The sequence below is a fragment of the Elephantulus edwardii genome, unplaced genomic scaffold, assembly GCF_000299155.1.
Source record: "Elephantulus edwardii isolate Elephantulus edwardi_28Jun2011 unplaced genomic scaffold, EleEdw1.0 scaffold00010, whole genome shotgun sequence".
Classification (NCBI taxonomy): domain Eukaryota; kingdom Metazoa; phylum Chordata; class Mammalia; order Macroscelidea; family Macroscelididae; genus Elephantulus; species Elephantulus edwardii.
In genome coordinates, this window is record NW_006399760.1 from 8493667 (window position 1) to 8503413 (window position 9747).

Genomic DNA, 9747 nt, shown 5'->3' on the forward strand with positions numbered 1-9747 from the left:
TCACAATCATTGTTATGTTTGATCCCATAGTTGCATTCACTGGTGTGATGTTAGCCTTAAAGTTGGCTTTTTTAAAAAGCCATTATAGTTAGTCCTTTATGGTCTTCAGCTACCTTAATTGAAGATACTTGGTCTTGAAAGTCAATATAGTCTTTCTTGCAAATCAGCATGAACTGTGGGACTAGGTATAAGAGTAAAAGTGTTTCCCATACTGAGCAGCAAGACTTGATGTGAGAAAGACTTGTAACAAGACTTGAGGCAAGCAAGTGTTGTGGTGGCAAGATCCTGGTGAAAGCAAGAACCTGGTGGTGGAGAGACTGCATTGCTCTGAAGAACTGTAAGGTGTGACCTGAGGCTTCTTGAATTTGTGCTGACTACAGATAAAAGTATTGGCGGGTTCTGCCAGGTGTTTCAAGGAGAAGATAACTTGTAACTGTTCTGAGGCAAACCTTCTGGATGATTTGGATTCAACTGCTGGACTGAAATTGGAGCCAGTATTAATTGAAGAATTGTGCTTTAGGACTGTTGAGATAAACCTGGACTTGTACTATGAAATATTTTTGCCTCCCCAACTCACTTCCCTAATAAACCCCATTGTTGGTACCATAACTGTGAGTCTGTGAGTTAGCAACAAATAAGCAAAACTCTTGCTGCTGCTGGGGCTCTAGACACACAATAGGACTGGGCTATAGGCTCCTTATATGCTTTCAGTTCTAGGGCATTATCGAGTTGTGCTATTCTTATTCCTTCTGGCCCTTTCAGAGAGACACTTAGGGCATGTGATCCCATGTCCCATTTTCCTTTCTAAAGACAACTGGGTTAGTCTTCCTCTTTCTTGTTGATTTTTTACCAACTATGATGGACCTCTTTAGACAATTGTCTTTCCTGATAACATATCTAATGTATCTAAGATGAAGTCTCATCATCCTCCCTTCTGTGGATTATTCTTGTAGAACATCTTTCAAGCCTGATTTGCTTATTCTTCTGGCAACCCATTCAATATTCTTCTCAAACACCATAATTCAAAGGGTCAATTTTTCATCAGTCTTTCTTATTAATTATCTAGGTTTCATATGTCAATGAGACAGTTGAAAATACCATGATTGGGGTCAGGTACAACTTAATCTTTAGAACAGTGTCTTTGGTTTTTATCTCTTTAAAGAGCTCCTTAACAGCAGATATTCAATGCAATGCATTATTTGATTTCTTGACCACTGCTTCAGTACGCATTGTTTGGGAATCCAAGTAAAATGAAATATTTGGCAACTTTAATCACTTCCCTGATTATCAGGAAATTGCTGATTGGTTATTGATATTGTTGTTAGGTGCCTTCAAGTCAAATATAACCCATAGTTACCCTGTGAAAAAGAGAGCTGAACCATAGCCTGTCTTCACCATCCATATGATCTTTATCATACTCAATTGTGGAAGTCAATCTATCTAATTGAAGGTCTTCCTTTCCATTGCCTACTCTCTTCCTTTCCAAGTATGATGTCTCTTTCTATGGAAATATTTCCAAAATAAGTGAGACAGATATTCATCATTGTTTCTCATAAACACTATGGTTGCATTTCCTTCAAGACAATTTTTATTGTTCTTTTTTACCATTCATGGTATAGAACATACTCTTCACTAACACCACTATCCAAAGGCATCAATTCTTATTTGAAGAATTGGTCAAATCATTTTGTTTTATGTGGAAGCTTTATTCATACTGAAGACTGTGATTGTTGATCTTCATTAGAGAATGCTTTGAGTTTTCTTCACTTTCAGTAAGCAAAGTCATGCCATGTGCATAACTCAATATTAGAAGCACTTGCTTGTCCATGGCAAGAAATTTGGACAACATAGATATCTTGTTGAAAAAAATCCATGTTATGCTCATTCTACAAAAAGATCATGTAAAAGAATAAGGAAAATATCACATTAATATAATAATATTATTACATATGATAATAATAATACTATTAATATTATGCCAAATATAATTTTACTGAAGAAAATGTTAAAATATTTGTTCAAACATATAGAAAAAGTACTGCTAGAAATTCAAGCTGGATTCAGAAGACAATGTAAAAGATGTTATATAATATATGTCACTACAGATCAATTGATATAATGTTAAGTGTTTATTGTTCAAAATGGCTTCCCAAGCCATTGACTAACTTAGACATGTGGATGGGTGAGAATATGCAAATAAGGTATCTTAGACTAATTGTAAGGGGATTGTTTGGTCTAGCCAATGCACAAGAGGATTGGCTAGCCTCACCATTAAACTAAGCAGACCCAGCAGAAGAATTGGAGAATCTGACCACTAGCAAAGAAGAATAACGCGGTTTGTCTTTGGGTACAGAGATTCTTGAGCCAGTCAGACTAGGGTCTGGGTCTACGGGTGCAGCAGCCATGGCACCCACAAAAGAACCAGAGAACTGATGTGAGATAGAATAAACTTTGGGACTGCTACTAAGTGGAACTAGAACTAGGAGCCTTTGCCAAAGTTTGCTGGACAACTGGAGACAGCAGGACTGACAGCACTGTAACTTTGCTCTAAAACTGTGAAGCTCCATTTTGAAGTTCCAGCAAGCACATTTCAGGAGCCATTCTTTTTTAAAAATATAAAACTTGATTTTAACGAACATTTATAGAAAAGTTAGACTTTCATTCATTTATTTTTCCATGTGTTACCCCTTTTTCTCCCTACCTCTTCCTTAATTTCACTTTTTTTTTTCATTATTCAGTTTTGCACAATTATCTCTCTTCCTCCCATCTCCCACCCCTTAGTCCTCTTTACAATGATATACATCTTATTCTGGGTTGATGTCATACATATAATGCATAATCATTTATTTCTTTTAGACCGTTCTTTCTTCCATCTGTTCCATAGCAATGTTCATTATTTATCCACACTTACCCTATTCTCCTCCCAAAGTCCCATCTCAGACCTACTTTATAATAGTGGTGCTATGCTGTATTTGTCCTTTTGTGACTGAGGTATTACACTAAGCATGATGTGGTCTAGGGTCTCCCATGTTGTTCATTGTTTTTCAGTGCTGCATAGTATTCTATTGTATGAACATACCATAGTTTTTCTATCCATTCATTTGTTGATGGGAACGTGTGTTGCTTCCATCTCTTTGTTACTGTAAATAACACATCAATAAACATGGGTGTGTATATATCTGTTTGGATGGAAGTTATAGTTTCTTTAAGGTATAGTCCCAGTAGTGGAATTGCTGGGTAAAATGGTACTGCTATTTACAACTTTTTGAAAAAGTGCCAAACTGCCTTCCATAGTATAGTGGCTTCACCATATTACACTCCCATCAGCAGTCAATAAGGGGCGGGGTGGGGGGTGGGGAGAGAGACGGGATGGGGGAGAGAACACATTGTCATAAGCATGAGCTGGCTTCATCAGAGGAGAGAAGCAAATTGTAGAATGAACCCCAAACCCATAAACGTTTATATCTCCAGAAAACATAAATCAGCTCAATTACATAAGTGAAAAACAGAAAAGAGCAGTCAGCTGCCCTGCACTGCAACAACCCTAAAGTAATTGTGTATCCTCCTCAATCCCTATAAACAACAATGACACCAACATAATAGTTGTAGGTATTTCCTCTGGTGGCTTAGAGGCAAGAAGCTGCACTGCAATCCTTTAGGCATGTGATTAGAGGCCACCACCTGCTCTGTGGAAGACAGATGGGCAATCTCCTCCTGTGCTATTGATTAACTGCCTCTGAAAATCCGCCAGAATTTGGTTTGTGGGAAATGAGCAGGTTAAGGGTCATATGTAAAATGGTTCGGCAGCTACATTAGAGTAATATTTCCATTAAATCTTAATTAAAAAAGATTATTATTTGAGGCTTTAAGTACTTGATGAAGTAAATTTAAAACATATTCTTTAAGTAGGTACCTCTCTTCTCATCTACAGAGTCTCTGTGATACTTCCTCAAACTTCCCTTAAATTTAATATCTTAAGTAGAACATAACACAATCATTCATTCTCTATCAGATTTCTATCACAATTCTCTATCACATTAAAATTATTTTTATTTTGGCTGCAGAACAGATTGGGAGGCTGAGCTCTATGAAGAGAAATGTGGCATCAGGATTAGAGAAGATTCATCAACAATCTGCATTATACAGATAGTACAACCTTGTTTGCTGAAACTGAGGAGGACTTGAAGCGCTAGCTGCAGAAGGTCAAGGACTACAGCCTTTAATATGGATTGAAGCTCAACATCAAGAAAACAAAGATTGTCACCACTGGGCCGATTGGCAGCATCATGATAGATGGTGATGAGATTGAAATTGTTGACAGCTTCAGTTTGCTTGTCTCTACGATCAACAAACACTCTTGTTACCATCAACCAGGAAATTAAAAGATGAATTGCATTGGGAAAGTCTGCTGTCAGAGACCTCTCCAGAGTGCTGAAGAACAATGTCATTCCGGAGACTAAGGTGTTGCCATGCATCAGAGATCTGGACAGTGACTAGAAATGCTAGAAGGAGAGTTGACGCCTTTGAGCTGTGATGTTGGAGATGAGTGTTGAATATACCATGGACTGCTAGGAGAAAAAGCAAGTTCATCCTAGAGAGGGTGAAGCCAGGCTGCTCCTTGGAGACAAGTATTCTGAAGCTTAGTCTGACATAATTTGGCCATGTTGCAAGGTGGGATCAGTCCTTGGAGAGGGACCATACTTGGGAGAATGGAGGGACAGCACAGGAGAGGAAGACTCTCGATGAGATGAATTGATTCAGTCACTGTGGTAATGGGATAGATGTTTCGGAGATAATAAGATTGGCACAGGGTAGAGCAGGGTTTAGGGCTGTTGTACATACAGTTGCTGTTAGTCACTGGAGACTCAATGGTACATAACAACAACAACTTATTTTTAGAAATTATCTTGCTAATCAGCTTATTTATTGCCTATCTCTTTACACTAGAATATAAATGTAATATAACGTAATTATCTGTTATTATTTCTTGTATTACTAGAAAATAACTTAAAATGTTGTTTGGAACATGATAACTGATTGATAAATACTTATTCAAAATAGAGTAAAAATTAGAAATATATTTGATTCACTTGAAATAGATAGCTTTAATTTTTTTTGGAGGGGAGAAGTTCTTTTTTCTAGGTACTGAATGTTAACTATTAAAATACGTCATTATTATTGTGAAACTGTCTTTTAATTCTTTATTGTGTTTTCTCTTAAAAAAATAAAGGTCTATTATTATACATATAAAAATTAAGAACTTGTAAATATTCTTTCTAGTATACACTTATTGTTATGAGATAACCTTCTTTAAAAGCATTACTTTTTTTATTCCTTTCTTTAATACATATTAATAATAGCATTAATATTTTCCTTTCAAAACTTTTATTTCAAATGTGTTTTTTCTTGCAAGAAGTTATGATTTTGTTTTGTTAATTATTGAACAACCTGGGTTTAGCAGTGTCTGATTACTCAATAAATAAGGTAGGCCTAGACTTCCTTGTGTTACTTAGTAACCTGTAGTGAAGAATTTTTCTCTTTTTTTCTCAAACATCGGTGATTCTATTTGTAGGAAAGATAACTGTATTTTCCAAACATTTGTAGCATCCTCTTTTAAAAAATCAATAAAAGTTAATTTTCAAATTATAACCCTTAACAGAAAAGGACTATCCAGGAAGCAAGATACGCATTATACTTACTAATCTAGAGTAAACGTTTAAGTTAAAAAAGTGGCAAAAAAAGGATGACAATGTTCACTGAAGCTTAGTAAATAATCATAAGTAAACTTGTGCTTAGTTTGTTTATTGGATAATTCACCCATGGTTTAGCTTGATTATCTCACTGTAGTAGTCTATTTGTCAGGTTATTTATGCTTTCTTTTCCTCATATTTTTATTTCTTTGAATAATTATAAATTTTATCATATTATTTGCTTTCTAGAAATTTCATTCAATATATACTTTTATCATATTAAAGGGAACACTGTTGGTCTAGTGAGGTTTGAATCCACCAGCTGTTCTTCAGGAGAAGGATGGGCAATCTCCTCTTGCAAGATTTACTGCTCGTGAAAATTCACTGGAGGGTCAGCTATGGGTCATTTCTAACTCAATGGTACACAGTAATGCTTCAAGGATAATGCAGATACCTTAAAATATTCCAGTTCCACTGAAATACTTCTATTTTCTGTGTAACTATTGCAAAACTTAAAGATGCTAAAGGCAGAATGTTGAATGACCCAGGAAGCATCAGAAGAATATGGAGGGAATACAAAGAGGAACTATACTGAAAAGAATTGGCTGACACAGAAGAATTTCTTGAAACAATGTATGATCAAGAGCCAATGGTTAAAAACAAAACAAAACAGAACAGAACAAACAACAAACAAACAAACACCCAGAAAACAAAACAAAAAGCCAATGGTGATGAAGAAGGAAGTTCAAGCTGCTCTAAAGAATTTTGGCAAAAAACAAGGCCCCAGGAATTGATAGAATACCAGTTGACATATTTCAACAAACAACTGCGGCTCTGGACAATCACAAGGTTATGCCAAGAAATCTGGAGGACATTTACCTGGCCAATTGACTGGAAGAGATCTGTATTTCCTCCCTTTAAAAAAAATGACCCAACAGAGTGTGGGAATGATAGACTGCTGTCACTAATATCACACACAAGCGAGACTGCTGAAGACTATCCAAAAATTACTAGAACAGTACATCAGCAGAGAACTGCCAGATGTACAGCCTGGGTTATAAGAGGCTGTTGGACTAGTGACATCATACCCAACCTTAAATGCATCTTGGTGTAAAGCAAATAGTACCAGAGAAATGTCTGGGTTTCATTGACTATGCAAAGACGTTTGACTGTGTGGATTATAACAAACTGTAGATAACTTTGAGAAAATTGAAAATCCCAGAACATATAATTGTGCTCATGTGAAGTCTTCAATTTCAGTGTAGCTTTTGTTATAGGAATGTGTGTGTGTGTGTGTGTGTGTGTGTGTGTGTGTGTGTGTGTCTGTCTGTCTGTCTGTCTCTTTGTTATCTATCCCCCTCCTGAAACTAGTACATTTAAAGTTATGTGCATGATTTCTACGGTTGTGTTTGGGTTTAAGCTTATTGTTTTATTTTCATTTATCCTTCTTAAAGTTTGAGTTACTTTGTTTTTTACTGCGATTTTAGTTAAACATTTCAGAAAGTATGAGTTTTCAATCATTCATTGATTCTCTCTGCACACTCCTCCAATTCACTTTGTAATACATACCTTGCTCCAGATTGTCAATCATCATATATACCATTTCTAATTATCCATTTCCTCCAGAAGAGTAACTCACTTTTGACATTACAGCGCAGTGCTCATTATCTATCCAGTATTTTTCTGCTCTCTCGTCCCCTGTGTTCATTCTATTTTTATAACAGTGGTCCTATACAGTGTTCATCCTTTTGTGACTATTTCATTCAGCATAAAGTCTTCCAGACTTATCTATTTTGTGTAGCATTTTAACAGTTCTTAGTTTTTCAGTGCTGTATAATATTCTAATGTGTGTACCACAATGGATTTTTTTAACCATTCGTTTGTTGCTAGGCATTTGGACTGTTTCCGTCTCTTTTTTTTTTTACTTTTTGTTTTACCTTTTTTTTTTTTACTTTGGACACAGCAGTAAACACGGAAGTGCATTATTTCTCTTTGAATCATGGTTCTGGTTTCTTTAGGGTATATTCACAGTTGTGGAATAGCTGAGTCCAATGGTACTGTTATTTACAACTTTTTGAGAAATCACAAGAAAGCCTTCTATAGTAGTAGAACCAGTTTCCATCCCCACCAACAATGAATGAGAGTTCCAGCCTCTCCAGATCCTTAATAGCATTTGTTGTTTATTACCGTGTTGAAATTTACTATTGTTACTGGTGTGAGATGATTTCTCATTGTTGTTTTAATCTGCATTTACATGATAGCCAGGGATTGTGAACATTTCTTTATGTGTTTGTTGGCCATATGAATTTCTTTATTGGTGAAATATTTATTCATATCTTGTGCCCATTTTGTTATTGGGTTGTTGGCCTTGTTTTGTTGTTGTTGTTGAGGTGTTGGAGTATTTTGTAATATTAGATATGAGTCCCTTATCAGATATGTCATTGCCAAACATTTTTTTCCCATTCTGTGGATTTCCTTTTCACCCTGCTGGAGAGTTTTATGATGTGTAGAGATTTCATTTTTAGAAAGCCTCATTTATTTTATAATCTCCTGGTTGTAGGGTTTTTCTTATTCTGGAAAGTCTATCCATTCTGTAGATTAGGGCTTCAAGATTTGCTTCTAGTTTCTCTCTGATGAATTTTAGAGTTTTTTGTTTTACTCCTAGGTCTTTTATCCATCTTGAGTTGATTTTTCTTTAGGGTATGAGGTGTGGATCTTACTTTAGTTTTCTGCAAATAGATTTACTATTTTTCCACTATTTATTAAAGATGCTGTCATTTCCCCACTTAACTGATTTTGTCTTCTTGTCAAAATCATTTGACCATAGTTATTGATAATTGATTTCTGGATTCTTGATTCTATTACATTGATCTATGGGTCTGTGGTTATACCAATACCTTGATAACTTGTTGTGTAATTCTGTGTATTAGGATCTGAGATCAGGGAGTGTGATATCTCCTACTTTTTCTTTTTTCAGTAGTGCTTTGCTTATTTGAGGTCTCTTTCCAATGCAGACAAAATTGGAAATTACCTTTTCCATCTTATTGAAGAATGGGGTTGATATCTGTATTGAGATCGCATTGAATTTGTAGATTACTTTTGATAGAATTTTCATTATCACAATATTGAATTTTCCTATCCACAAACATGGTATGTTCTTCCACTTCTCTAGGTCTTCATTTTGTTTCTTGCAGTAAGGTTTTGTACTTTCCTTTATGTAGGTCTTTATTATTTTTAAGTATTTCATCTTCTTGTTAGCTATTCTATTGGTATTGTTTTTCTTGTTTCTTTTTCTATGTTTTGTTTGTTACTGTAGAGAAATTAAACTGATTTATATAGGTAGATCTTGAATCCTGCTCTTCTACTAAATCAGTCAATATGCCCAAGGTTCTCACTAAATCATGAGGATTTTCTGAGTATACTATCATGTCATATGCTTATAGAGATAGTTTTACCTCTTCTTTGCCAATTTGGCTTCTTCTTTTTATTTATTGTTATTAATAGGAGCTCATTATAACACTGAGTAGGAGCAGTGACATACAATTGGAGTAGCACCCTTACTTAGTCCTTATTCTCTAGGAGAATGCCTTTAATATTTCTCCATTGAGAACAAAGTTGGCTCTTGGTTTTGTATATACAATTTTCATTAGGTTGAGGAAATTCCACTCTATTCCTATTTTACTGAGTCTTTTTAAATAGGAAAGGGTGTTAGATTTGGGTCAAAGGACATTTCTGCAACAATTGATAGGATCATGGGTTTTTATTCTTTCCTTTGCTAATGAGATGAGTTATATTAAATTTTTTTTGTAGTTTGAACCATCCTTGCATGTTGTTGTTGTTATGTGTCATGGAGGGACCTGAGACTTATAGTGACCCTATTTATGAGAGTCCTAAACCTTGCTCTATCCTGTGCCAATGTTGTGGTCTCTGACACACTTACCACCATTACTGAATCAATCCACGTCATCAAGGGGCTTCCTTACCTGTGCTACCCCTGCACCCTTCCAAGCATGATATCCCTCTCCATGAACTGGTCCCTCCTTGCAACATGTCCAAA